Raw genomic sequence first — 15,482 nt, 5'->3', positions numbered from 1 at the left:
TTTCATAACTTTTAATCAAGCCTTTGCACAGTTAACTAGTGGACTCATTAACTGCTTCATTAAAACCACTACATTATGAAGTGTGGCATGTTACAATGTAGATGCATCCCGAGTTGCATATTGCTGGTAATGAACTAGTTTTAAACCATAATTTGAGTTTAGTGCCTATTGTTACTGTGGACAAGATTAGTATATGATTCAATGTGTATGAATAATATCCATAGGGGATGAAATTCACTTTCACTGCAGGTGAAATTTGAAATACTTTTGTATAATGTCTACACAGAGCCTGAGCCTTCTTATTCTTTGTGTATGTATCTGTGAAATTTTGCCTGTAGTTAACCGTTCTGACTATGACATGATAAACTTTCTATCATTACAAATACCTGCAAACTATTTGCAAAGTCTCTATTACTTTATACTTACAGGTTCATGTTTTTGTTGGTAGTTCCGTATAAGAAACTGACAGTTCTAAATTGGAAGGTGGTTATAACGGTTGATATGTTACAATAACATTTTATTGTGAAAGTGTGTGGTGTGAGGTACTTTTGAGCTACTGGAAATAGCTTTGTTGTTGGTATCACAAATTTTACCAAAAGGTGTGTGCTGTATTGTGGAAGCTTTCATGTTCTTTTAGTTATTAAGGTAACACTTTGTGTTTCACTCAACTTTATTGCCAGCCATTTGGCCTATGGGATAATTATGCACTACTCCATATATGGACTAGTAGGTTTCTTTGTTCTTGTTATATTGTGGATTAACTTTGTCCATTGTTCAGTTATACAACTGTGTGAATGCACTGAGGGTAATGTACTCTGAATTTTGAGGAAGTACATACTAAACAGCGCAGATATTAAATGGGGCAGCTGTGTACATTTTGAAACAGATTTCAAATATGTTTTCAGTATTCCCAACATTTCTGCAACATTGAAATTGTTTTTGTGACTTTAGATGTTAGTTTATTAACATACTGTAGACAATCAACACTGAATGTTATGTCTCAATTACAAAATGTTTTCTGTGCCTCTTTATGCTTTTGTTTACATCTTTTATGATGATTCCTCAGTTGGGAGAGCCGCGAGAGACAGTACCAATTTGTCTTGCTTTAGTGTGGATTCATATACAATTAGTTGCTAAGCAATAAGTCTAAAAACACAGAAACGTAACTGTGAGAAAGAAATTGTCATTCCAGTTTATATAGCTTTTATTGATGTGCACTGTTGTAACAAAAATTATATGTAGTAACGTGTAAAAACAAACCGGATTAAAACAAGCATTGGAGTACCACTGGTGGTAATTGTATATTTTTAAGTTTTATTTTTTATTACATACTGCTGTTGCATCCTCTGTTTATATGCATCACTAAAGGTTAAACGAATGTTAATGTGGTGAGCAAATTGCTCCAATTGCAACTATCACGTTATGAGACTGCAGCCTTTAGTTGTCGATGAAGTAGCTCCCTTCTTGCCTCTCAATGATTGATTGCTACCCATTTGCCAACAGTGCTGAACAGATGTGGACAATCACTAACCCATCTTTTGGCCAAGTACCACAATGCTAAACATTGGTGACTTGGCAAGAACTGGTGTTCCCATTACGGGAAGGGCATTGGCACACTGGGGCACTCTGTTGTATTCTATAATGCATCTACCAATGAGTGAATTCCTTGGATTTGCAAGTTACTGGACTCTGTTGTAACGTAGTTTCACTCTGCAATCAGGAATGAGTACCGTTGACGCTATTACGTTAGGAATGCAGAATAATAAACCATGTAAAGAAAATTCCATTGATGGTGATTTCAGTGATAGCTAGTGTTTTTGTGTGTTTTTTATATTGATAAATGTTACTGCCTTAAGGAATGCTGCTGAGTAATTGGCATTCCTGCAAGTACATTGTCAGTGCTGAATCTTATGTACACTCTGTGTGTGTACTGTGCAAAGGCAAGGCATAAGTTACATGTGAAACCTGTGCATCAGATCTTGTGCACATCTCACGTACATCATCAGCAAAATTGTAAGTGTAATGTCAAAAGCCAATTGTTGGCACTAGATTTGGTGAACCTTACCCCATGTAGTTTAAATATAGAGAGTTTCGAAACCGTAATAATGCATAAATTTTTTAAGAAATAGAATACTGTGAGATTCATAGAGCACTTATGATCACTTTACATTGTATTGAGTGCTTCAATCGAAATAATTGTTTGAGAGTTGTGGAAAATGAGCAGCACTATAAGAAGATGGCTTTGTTATCCCTTTGTAAGTCCTGAAATCATAACACCCTTCTCTTACAATATTGTTGAATAAGTCATAGTAGGTAATGGGGACTTACCGTTATTTAAGCTAAGTTTGATAGACAGTAGTTTATTCAGAGCGATGTGGCAAACAAATGATATGAAAATTAAATAAGTTTACTATTTAAATATAGTAATGAAGATGCTCCTATTTTGGGATAGATTTTCATTTCGATGGCGGGTAATTTTAGAACCACGGTCATGTAGTCTGTACATTTCTGTATTTGATTAGTAATCTGTGCTTTTCTGTTATGAAATTTATGCACATGTTAATTAGTGTGTGAGTGAAGGGTGCTGTTTATGGGGTAGTACATGTACTAAGAAACTTCTCATACTTTTTTTAATGGCACATTGGTTTGTATTTACAGGTAATAAAATCATTCCCAGTTAATCATCAGAGTTGAAGTACAGGGTGTACACCATGGTCTTTGTCAGAAGTACCTTTTCCCATGGATGACAATTGTTTGAGGTAGGTATGTTCTGTGTTATTATTAGTAGTTCCTGTAACTTGTGCAATGTATTGCATTTTATGATGTGCGGGCTATTTGCACTCACCAGTGTTATATATGTATATTTCTGGTTAAGCAAAATTGTTGCCTTTGATACTCCGTTTTAGAAGTTGGCATCATTGGAGCAATGGAGATGTGAAAGGATTGTAATTTTCTTGACTGCTTGACTGACTACTTCATAACATAATCACTGACATTGTTGAGGCATTTCTGAAACAGTGCAGCTTCAGTTGCATGCACATCTCGTAGGAGTCAGCCGCCAATATCCAGCACCACAAAGTCCCTTAAGTTGGCACCTCAGCTTAATTGTGGAAATGTATTACTGCAAAAAAGAATTCTTGAGGTGGAAAAGATGACAGTCACTTGGGCCAAATTCACAGAGCCGGCCGAAGTGGCGGTGCGGTTAAAGGCGCTGCAGTCTGGAACCGCAAGACCGCTACGGTCACAGGTTCGAATCCTGCCTCGGGCATGGATGTTTGTGATGTCCTTAGGTTAGTTAGGTTTAACTAGTTCTAAGTTCTAGGGGACTAATGACCTCAGCAGTTGAGTCCCATAGTGCTCAGGGCCATTTGAACCAAGTTCACAGCTGTAATGCTGCTGGTTGGAAATGTCCCATGGAAGGCGATTCAGTAAATTCCGTGTCGTGTTGGCAGTTCAGATTCTTCCAGTATCATGTGTTTAAGATAATAATTTTCATAACTTTTAATCAAGCCTTTGCACTGTTAACTAGTGGACTCATTAACTGCTTCATTTCAACCACTACATTATGAAGTGTGGCATGTTACAATGTAGATGCATCCCGAGTTGCATATTGCTGGTAATGAACTAGTTTTAAACCATAATTTGAGTTTAGTGCCTATAGTTACTGTGGACAAGATTAGTATATGTTTCAATGTGTATGAATTATATCCATAGGGGATGAAATTCACTTTCACTTCAGGTGAAATTTGAAATACTTTTGTATAATGTCTACACAGAGCCTGAGCCTTCTTATTCTTTGTGTATGTATCTGTGAAATTTTGCCTGTAGTTAACCATTCTGACTATGACATGATAAACTTTCTATCATTACAAATACCTGCAAACTATTTGCAAAGTCTCTCTTACTTTATACTTACAGGTTCATGTTTTTGTTGGTAGTTGCGTATAAGAAACTGACAGTTCTAAATGGGAAGGCGGTTGTAACTGTTGGTATGTTACAATAACATTTTATTGTGAAAGTGTGTGGTGTGAGGTACTTTTGAGCTACTGGAAATAGCTTTGTTGTTGGTATCACAAATTTTACCAAAAGGTGTGTGCTGTATTGTGGAAGCTTTCATGTTCTTTTAGTTATTAAGGTAACACTTTGTGTTTCACTCAACTTTATTGCCAGCCATTTGGCCTATGGTATAATTATGCACTACTGCATATATGGACTAGTAGGTTTCTTTGTTCTTGTTATATTGTGGATTGACTTTGTCCATTGTTCAGTTATACAACTGTGTGAATGCACTGAGGGTAATGTACTCTGAATTTTGAGGAAGTACATACTAAACAGTGCAGATATTAAATGGGACAGCTGTGTACATTTTGAAACAGATTTCAAATATGTTTTCAGTGTTCCCAACATTTCTGCAACATTGAAATGGTTTTTGTGACTTTAGATGTTAGTTTATTAACATACTGTAGACAATCAACACTGAATGTTATGTTCTCAATTACAAAATGTTTTCTGTGCTTGTTTATGTTTTTGTTGACATCTTTTATGATGATTCCTCCGTTGGGAGAGCCGCGAGACACAGTACCAATTTGTCTTGCTTTAGTGTTGATTCATATACAATTAGTTGCTAAGCAATAAGTCTAAAAACACAGAAAGATAACTGTGAGAAAGAAATTGTCATTCCAGTTTATATAGCTTTTATTGATGTGCACTGTTGTAACAAAAATTATATGTAGTAATGTGTAAAAACTAACTGGATTGAAACAAGCATTGGAGTACCACTGGTAGCAATTGAATGTTTTTAAATTTTATTTTTTATTACATACTGCTGTTACATCCTTAGTTTATATGCATCACTAAAGGTTAAACGAATGTTAATGTGGTGAGCAAATTGCTCGAATTGCAACTATCACGTTATGAGACTGCAGCCTTTAGTTGTCGATGAAGTAGCTCCCTTCTTGCCTCTCAATGATTGATTGCTACCCATTTGCCAACAGTGCTGAACAGATGTGGACAATCACTAACCCATCTTGTGGCCAAGAACCACAATGCTAAACATTGGTGACTTGGCAAGAACTGGTGTTCCCATTACGGGAAGGCCATTGGCACACTGGGGCACTCTGTTGTATTCTATAATGCGTCTACCAATGAGTGAATTCCTTGGATTTCCAAGTTACTGGACTCTGTCGTAACGCAGTTTCACTCTGCAATCAGGAATGAGTACCCTTGACGCTATTACGTTAGGACCGCAGAATAATAAACCATGTAAAGAAAATTCCATTGATGGTGATTTCAGTGATAGCTAGTGTTTTTGTGTGTTTTTTATATTGATAAATGTTACTGCCTTAAGGAATGCTGCTGAGTAATTGGCATTCCTGCAAGTACATTGTCAGTGCTGAATCTTATGTTCACTCTGTGTGTGTACTGTGCAAAGGCAAGGCATAAGTTACAAGTGAAACCTGTGCGTTAGATCTTGTGCACATCTCACGTACATCATCAGCAAAATTGTAAGTGTAATGTCAAAAGCCAATTGTTGGCACTAGATTTGGTGAACTTACCCCATGTAGTTTAAATACAGAGTTTGGAAACCGTAATAATGCATAAATTTTTTAAGAAATAGAGGACTGTGAGATTCATAAAGCACTTATGATCACTTTATAATGTATTGAGTGCTTCAATCGAAATAATTGTTTGAGAGTTGTGGAAAATGAGCAGCACTATAAGAAGGTGGCTTTGTTATCCCTTTGTAAGTCCTGAAATCATAACACCCTTCTCTTACAATAATGTTGAATAAGTCATAGTAGGTAATGGGGACTTACCATTATTTAAGCTAAGTTTGATAGACAGTGGTTTTGTTCAGAGTGATGTGGCAAAACAAATGATATGAAAATTAAATAAGTTTACTATTTAAATACAGTAATGAAGATGCTACTATTTTGGGATAGATTTTTATTTCGATGGTGGGTAATTTTAGAACCACGGTCATGTAGTCTGTACATTTCTGTATTTGATTAGTAATCTGTGCTTTTCTGTTATGAAATTTATGCACATGTTTATTAGTGTGTGAGTGAAGGGTGCTGCTTATGGGGTAGTGCATGTACTAAGAAACTTCCCATACTTTTTTTAATGGCACATTGATTTGTATTTACAGGTAATAAAATCATTCCCAGTTAATCATCAGAGTTGAAGTACAGGGTGTACACCATGGTCTTTGTCAGAAGTACCTTTTCCCACGGAAGACAATTGTTTGAGGTAGGTATGTTGTGTGTTATTATTAGTAGTTCCTGTAACTTGTGCAATGTATTGCATTTTATGATGTGAGGGGTATTTGCACTCACCAGTGTTATATATGTATATTTCTGGTTAAGCACAATTGTTTCCTTCGATACTCCGTTTTAGAAGTTGGCATCATTGGAGTAATGGAGATGTGAAAGGATAGTAATTTTCTTGACTTCTTGACGGACTACTTCATAACATAGTCACTGACATTGTTGAGGCATTTCTGAAACAGTGCAGCTTCAGTTGCATGCACATCTCATAGGAGTCAGCCGCCAATATCCAGCACCACAAAGTCCCTTAAGTTGGCACCTCAGCTTAATTGTGGAAATGTATTGCTGCAAAAAAAGAATTCTTGAGGTGGAAAAGATGACAGTCACTTGGGCCAAGTTCACAGCTGTAATGCTGCTGGTTGGAAATGTCCCATGGAAAGTGATTCTGTAAATTCCGTGTCGTGTTGGCAGTTCAGATTCTTCCAGTATCATGTGTTTAAGATAATAATTTTCATAACTTTTATTCAATCCTTTGCACAGTTAACTAGTGGACTCATTACCTGCTTCATTTCAACCACTACATTATGAAGTGTGGCATGTTACAATGTAGATGCATCCCGAGTTGCATATTGCTGGTAATGAACTAGTTTTAAACCATAATTTGAGTTTAGTGCCTATAGTTACTGTGGACAAGATTAGTATATGATTCAATGTGTATGAATAATATCCATAGGGGATGGAGTTCACTTTCACGTCAGGTGAAATTTGAAATACTTTTGTATAATGTCTACACAGAGCCTGAGCCTTCTTATTCTTTGTGTATGTATCTGTGAAATTTTTGCCTGTAGTTAACCGTTCTGACTATGACATGATAAACGTTCTATCATTACAAATACCTGCAAACTATTTGCAAAGTCACTCTTACTTTATACTTACAGGTTCATGTTTTTGTTGGTAGTTGCGTATAAGAAACTGACAGTTCGAAATTGGAAGGCGGTTATAACTGTTGATATGTTACAATAACATTTTATTGTGAAAGTGTGTGGTGTGAGGTACTTTTGAGCTACTGGAAATAGCTTTGTTGTTGGTATCACAAATTTTACCAAAAGGTGTGTGCTGTATTGTGGAAGCTTTCATGTTCTTTTAGTTATTAAGGTAACACTTTGTGTTTTACTCAACTTTATTGCCAGCCATTTGGCCTATGGTATAATTATGCACTACTGCATATATGGACTAGTAGGTTTCTTTGTTCTTGTTATATTGTGGATTAACTTTGTCCATTGTTCAGTTATACAACTGTGTGAATGCACTGAGGGTAATGTACTCTGAATTTTGAGGAAGTACATACTAAACAGTGCAGATATTAAATGGGGCAGCTGAGTACATTTTGAAACAGATTTCAAATATGTTTTCAGTATTCCCAACATTTCTGCAACATTGAAATGGTTTTTGTGACTTTAGATGTTAGTTTATTAACATACTGTAGACAATCAACACTGAATGTTATGTTCTCAATTACAAAATGTTTTCTCTGCTTCTTTATGTTTTTGTTGACATCTTTTATGATGATTCCTCAGTTGGGAGAGCCGCGAGACACAGTACCAATTTGTCTTGCTTTAGTGTGGATTCATATACAATTAGTTGCTAAGCAATAAGTCTAAAAACACAGAAACATAACTGTGAGAAAGAAATTGTCATTCCAGTTTATATAGCTTTTATTGATGTGCACTGTTGTAACAAAGATTATATGTCGTAATGTCTAAAAACAAACCGGATTGAAACAAGCATTGGAGTACCACTGGTAGCAATTGAATGTTTTTAAATTTTATTTTTTATTACATACTGCTGTTACATCCACAGTTTATATGCATCACTAAAGGTTAAACGAATGTTAATGTGGTGAGCAAATTGCTCCAATTGCAACTATCACGTTATGAGACTGCAGCCTTTAGTTGTCGATGAAGTAGCTCCCTTCTTGCCTCTCAATGATTGATTGCTACCCATTTGCCAACAGTGCTGAACAGATGTGGACAATCACTAACCCATCTTGTGGCCAAGAACCACAATGCTAAACATTGGTGACTTGGCAAGAACTGGTGTTCCCATTACGGGAAGGCCATTGGCACACTGGGGCACTCTGCTGTATTCTATAATGCATCTACCAATGAGTGAATTCCTTGGATTTGCAAGTTACTGGACTCTGTTGTAAAGCAGTTTCACTCTGCAATCAGGAATGAGTGCCCTTGATGTTATTACGTTAGGACTGCAGAATAATAAACCATGTAAGGAAAATTCCATTGATGGTGATTTCAGTCATAGCTAGTGTTTTTGTGTGTTTTTTATATTGATAAATGTTACTGCCTTAAGGAATGCTGCTGAGTAATTGGCATTCCTGCAAGTACATTGTCAGTGCTGCATTTTATGTACACTCTGTGTGTGTACTTTGCAAAGGCAAGGCATAATTTACATGTGAAACCTGTGCATCAGATCTTGTGCACATCTCACGTACATCATCAGCAAAATTGTAAGTGTAATGTCAAAAGCCAATTGTTGGCACTAGATTTGGTGAACCTTACCCCATGTAGTTTATAGTTTAAATACAGAGATTGGAAACTGTAATAATGCATAAATTTTTTAAGAAATAGAGGACTGTGAGATTCATAAAGCACTTATGATCACTTTATATTGTATTGAGTGCTTCAATCGAAATAATTGTTTGAGAGTTGTGGAAAATGAGCAGCACTATAAGAAGGTGGCTTTGTTATCCCTTTGTAAGTCCTGAAATCATAACACCCTTCTCTTACAATAATGTTTTATAAGTCATAGTAGGTAATGGGGACTTACCATTATTTAACCTAAGTTTGATAGACAGTAGTTTTTTCAGAGTGATGTGGCAAAACAAATGATATGAAAATTAAATAAGTTTACTATTTACATATAGTAATGAAGATGCTACTATTTTGGGATAGATTTTTATTTCGATGGTGGGTAATTTTAGAACCACGGTCATGTAGTCTGTACATTTCTGTATTTGATTAGTAATCTGTGCTTTTCTGTTATGAAATTTATGCACATGTTAATTAGTGTGTGGGTGAAGGGTGCTGTTTATGGGGTAGTACATGTACTTACTCCTTCCATGAGAGCCGGTTATGGGTCTGTGATTGTTACAATGCTTGACACTAATCACTCTTAACGACTAATTCAAAACACAAAAAGTTTCGCTTTTGATGCACATGGAACGCGACGTACATTCAGTGTTTTTTTTTTTTTTTAAATGGGGTCTTAGAACTACTAGAAGGTTGAATTCTCATTTTCAAAAATTCATCATGAAATATCCAATAGGGGCAGGGGGTACAAAGTTTGTTTATTTACTTTACAATATCATTATCCATTGGTGTTGCTTGAGTCGTTCATAATTGGAAGTATTTGGTAATATAATGTGTCCTTTTCTACACACTTTGTGAAACCGTTGAAGTCAGTGCAGTAGCCGTTAGCCGACCGCGTGCATGAGCCAAGGCAGTGGTGGTCGCAGTGGCAGCGACCAGCTGGATTGCAGCTGAGCCGAAGTGCGTTGCCATCCGGGTGCCGTAATATGGACCCAGAGTAAAGATGGTCAGAGGGCTAGATGGCGGAATGAGCGTATCGAGTACCAGCGATGGTAACACTCGCAGGTGGGAATCGCATCAATGGAGGCTCAAGTGACTCACAAACAGGGGGTAACCTACCAATAAGGTATAGATACGAATGCAGAATGAGCCTGTAATAGGCGTAACTGGCAACTGAAGAAACGAAGTATAAAAGGCTTTCATTACAAATAGTTAGTTTTTAGTCATGGTATCTGAAAACTACTTTCCCATAAACTGTTTTTAACAAATTAGCTTAAAACTTGAGTGGACAGTTATACAAAACTGTCTAGCTTAAACCATTGTGAGGGTCATGCCTGTGAAGTAGTGTGATTCATCAGACTTTACTCGCGGTAAAGTCTGGCTTGGGATCTGGTACAACCTGTGGTGATCGCTCCTGTGATTTACAGTAGCCATACTTATACAAAATCCATACAATGATGCCAATGGGTTTAGAGCTACAGGCACAGATGTAACGCTTGAAATGAGCACTTGATTGGAATAATTCTGAGTGCACCATTCAGCAATGTGCACGGTAGCGATTGGAGTGACGCAGGAACACAGTTTCGTGACAACAACAAGCAGTGAAGTTGTATTTCTATCCCTTAAGATTAGGCATGCGTTACCGATGTGCGAAGCGTTCGACATCTTTGTAAGGTTTTTCTTTTGTTGGGAAACTGTCGATGCCTTACGGCAAGAACTGATAAAGCGAGTCGGATCCCTGCAACAAGAGAGGAGCGATAGTTTGGTATAATGTAACTGGAAAAGAATGTGATAGTCCTGGTACTGTCGGAGGGCTTAGTCCCAATTAATTCGGCTAGCTCCTCATCGACAGCAGAAATAAATAAAGAATAAAGCTGACAACATGGCAATAGAGTAAGTAATGAAAGTGGGAGGGTCAAAAACTTAACTGCTGGAGTATGCGGGCGGCCACTGGTAATTCCAGAAAAACGGATGCACAAGCACTGTGCTGCGTCAGTAGCTTAAATAATCGTACCATCAGAATCTATCCAAGCTTACTCGGTCTACCATAGAAACCAGTTGGTGTCTAATCTCGCGTCAGTCGATAGTTACGCGTTTCGGCGTTTCGATTTGCCAAAGGGCGTAATGGCGTGGCCAATAAGCGAGTTCTTCGCAAGCCGGGGGCCACATTTTGGCATACCCAGTAGAACTACTGGCGTCACCGTACTGTGTTCTGCTGGGGATTGCTACTGTAGTGTGATTATTAAAGTAACATGCATCATGGCATGCACACCATGCTTGAGTTTAGCACAAAAAGTGCACCGTGTGCACGTCTCTCAGTGTGAGCAAATAATTATTTATAATATTTAGGTATGTCCTCGTATATGGAATGTTTCCCTCAATTGCTATTTTCAAAGGAACAAAGTTACAATAATATGAAGTACCTATATTTGCTATTTATCCACGGCTCAGTTTGAGCATCCTCTAATTACATTGAACGTTTTGGTACATGACATAATAAAAAAAAAATAAAAATACACTTCAAAGTGGGCAGGCAAGCACAGAGAGAGGGGGAGACTGTCAGATAAAATACACAAATACATCCTGAAATACAAAGACATGCAAGAGGAGCTCCAAAATCTTAAGGTAAGCGCAATAAACATTTTCACATATGCTTTTCAGAAGTAGCTAGAGGAGGGACTGTTGCGGTAACTTTTCACTAGTTATATCTGCTGTCATTTACTTATGCTTAGACGTTTATATATTTCACGTGTAAGTATTGAACAATGTGCGCCTAACTGTTCTTCCTGTACCTTACGGTGCGTCATGAACTCCAATATTACTTCTGCTTGTTTGCTAAAACACTATCTCCGTAACAATTTTTGGTTCTCTCAATTGCTTTAATACTGGGTGATACATTCATTGATAATCTTGTATCCTTACGTGCTTTGTTTCTTTGTGCCTGTACTCTTTGACCTTTGCAGTGATTTATTCGTCCTACCCACAATATTCTATGAATTGTTGAGCTGCATCGGAGATTCTCGCAGAGGGCGAATGCTGAGTGATGGACTAACCTTGAAGTCTGATAACCGCAAGTCGGCGTTGTAAATCATAAAAAGTAGCTTGAAATGTGTTTCTCTTTTTAATATATTTTGTAAGAACAAGTATAATCGTGTTTGGTAAAATCGATACGCTATTTTGATGTGCCAAGGGAAGATTGTGGCTGTATTCCCAAGTTTTGTAACTGCTTTATGTAAAGGCTCTGGATGCTGTAGCTAAATGAGGCTCGGTGCAGTCGCTTTGGCGTGATGATAGTGGTATGTCCTGTAGTCACAGGATTCTTGTGTCGCGCCGGTAGCGAGCGTATCTCTGTAGCCGGAGCTGCTTTTTCGGTGTCTTTATGATGAAACAATATTCACGCTGCTGAGAAACGTTAGAAAATGTATCTAGCTCGTTGGCGCAATGGTTGAATCCATACTGATTTGTAATGCTCGATTGTTTTCTGTTATCATTACATATGCAAAGCACGTAACTCACTTCAACTAAGTTTTGTGACGTAAGGATACGACTGGAAATATGCAGATTGAAAATCTGATTCCGCTTAGTCACCCCCAGATGCTCAAGTCCTCATACCGCGATTGCAACTACAAAATAAATGGTAGTTCTTGCCCCAATTTGAGTGGAGCATTACTGAACATGATCGATAATTGATGCTACTTACATGGTATCCTGAGTAGAACTTCGCAGTATTTGTATCTTAATATGCTATTTCTGCTTAGTTTGAAATCTCTATTAGGAGTACGTTTACTTGGGTAGGATTTGACTATACTGGTGTATTATATTGTCTCTCTCGCATGTAACAAGGATTTCCATAAAAATTCATGTCGTAGCCGGGGCCATTGGTAAAATATGGATCTCCCTTAATCACTTCTGCTACAGTGACAGATAAGATGGCCAAATCTGCCGGGAAGTGGTAACTTAATTTTCAGGTGGGGCTGGTAAACTTGTGTTTACTCTAAAATACGTCCATTATGGCTTTGATTATTCACTCTCACAATGGAGGCAAGTTGCGTGAGAAACTAGAAATATTTTCATTTATCCAATCAAAGCTATTAGCATTAGCTTGGATGCCAGGATTGATATGGTAGATTGTGCAGAATGGTTTGAGGTGAGCTATGAGCAGTCTAACATTGGACTTAGTTTAACCATGAAACAAGCACGTAACCCTTTATTTGATAAAGGATTTTATGATTTAACTTCACGTTTTAATAATTCTTTGCCAAGCTGGGTACAGTGAGTGTTTTATGAAGGGAACTAATTTTTCCAATATACTCCGTGTGTGCAGGTCAAACAAGAAGCGTGCTCATGACGGGACAGCTGGTTCCCGTACCACGTCAGACCGATGGCCGCCGGTTGGTGTTAGAAGTGGTGGGGGAGCAAGCGCGCATTTGAACCTCTGCGCGGGGGTTACAACGTGGCGTCGCTCACCATACCGGCAGTGTATTTCCAACTGTACCTTTGTTAACAGTTCTTATTAGGAGGATGGAAAGACGTTTACCAGGCAGTTGGTATGGTAAATGTCCTACGGTGTAGAAATCTTTAGTGACACGCTTATGGCCGTGTTGCCTCTAAGCTGACGAGGGTAAGCTTAGCATTAGCTTGGATGCCAGGATTGATATGGTAGATTGTGCAGAATGGTTTGAGGTGAGCTATGAGCAGTCTAACATTGGACTTATTTTAACCATGAAACAAGCACGTAACCCTTTATTTGATAAAGGATTTTATGATTTAACTTCACGTTTTAATAATTCTTTGCCAAGCTGGGTACAGTGAGTGTTTTATGAAGGGAACTAATTTTTCCAATATACTCCGTGTGTGCAGGTCAAACAAGAAGCGTGCTCATGACGGGACAGCTGGTTCCCGTACCACGTCAGAGCGATGGCCGCCGGTTGGTGTTAGAAGTGGTGGGGGAGCAAGTGCGCATTTGAACCTCTGCGCGGGGGTTACAATGTGGCGTCGCTCACCATACCGGCAGTGTATTTCCAACTGTACCTTTGTTAATAGTTCTTATTAGGAGGATGGAAAGACGTTTACCAGGCAGTTGATATGGTAAATGTCCTACGGTGTAGAAATCTTTAGTGACACGCTTATGGCCGTGTTGCCTCTAAGCTGACGAGGGTAAGCTTATCTTTTTCAGTTTTTGTTTTATAGTAACATTTCCTTACTACCAGATAATAATCAACAATTTTGAACCTAAATGGGATTGAATTGCTGCTCCAGTATGCGAAACCTGAGTTCAAAATAACAGTCATGGCTTTGCTTTAAAAGTAGGGTTCTAACTAAACTCTTGTAAGTGTTAAGCACTGCATAGAAGTTAGTTGTGTTAGTGAACCATTTCATCTTCATGTGAGTAACATTGGGTGACTTCAAAAGTAATGGCAGTGGGTAACGTGATACGTTTGCATTACACCTATTTTAGACATACATACCAATTTCCTTGTGTCAAAATAAATAATTGACCAACAGTAATTCTCATAATACTTGTTAAGAAATAGAACTACACTATGCATGAAGCACTGTAGAAAGAACGGGAACAGTTGTGTACTGGTAACAGCTGTTTCTTTCAAGTGCGAGATTTTATGTCTCAAGCTATCCGAGGGTACTACTAACATTGTGTGAGATGGCAATTAACTAACTCTGTATTTTTTGGTGTTCAAATTACGGCACAAGAAGTAGTTTCTGACTGACACGAGTGGAGCATAACTTGCGTTCTTCACATGCATGTAAAACTTACATTCACTTGCAACCACATGTGTTTCTAAGGAATGGATTACTATTAAGTCTTTGAGAGGCCTTTTGCTACATTAATCGTCTATTTCACTTATAGTGACATTATGGAAACTGACTAGGTTTCCTATACGCCTCGTGGAGGTCTTTGTCTCCATGCATTAGCAGTAGTACAACAAGGACATGGCCACATGTTGCACTGTTGTCAAATTTATTCAGGATGGCGGACCCAAGATGGTGGCGATAGAACTGGCAACATCGTAATGACGTCATAGTGGGAAGTTCAAATTTTGGCGGGAAAATAGGTCAATTGGGCTACCTCCACTAACCTAACACTCATCCCTTCTCGGAATTCGTAAAGTGTCACAGAAATAGTTAATGGTCGCTTTTGTTGTTGTTGTAGGAGGTTCCTGATCTCTCTGCTGGTATGCATGGAAATTCTTGTCCTAACAGGACTTGTTCACGAAAACAGCCCAGAATAACACCGATTGCAATCTTCCTGATGGTCCTAATGAGGCATCATGTGTTACCCTTCACAGAAATCGTCATGTCCTGATTTCAACATACGTCTCAGAGATGATAAACTTCACACCACTAAAAGCCTTCATCATGTATGTGCACACATGCGAAAACACTGTTAATCATAAAAGCATTCTTGTTATTTGGAAAGAGAGATGATGGTCGCATGAAGCGCTTCCAGGAAATAGTGACGTTTTATAAAAGCTTCTCATTGGTTCTACATTCAAATGAAGCTCTCTCGTTGGTCGCCTCAGTCTATATATAAACCCACAACCAACCTTCATTGTCCTCAGTCCGCTGCTGTCTGCCTTCTTGTGAGTATCGT

This window comes from Schistocerca americana, chromosome X (genome assembly GCF_021461395.2).
Source record: "Schistocerca americana isolate TAMUIC-IGC-003095 chromosome X, iqSchAmer2.1, whole genome shotgun sequence".
Classification (NCBI taxonomy): Eukaryota; Metazoa; Arthropoda; class Insecta; order Orthoptera; family Acrididae; genus Schistocerca; species Schistocerca americana.
Note: the sequence above shows the minus strand (reverse complement) of the source record.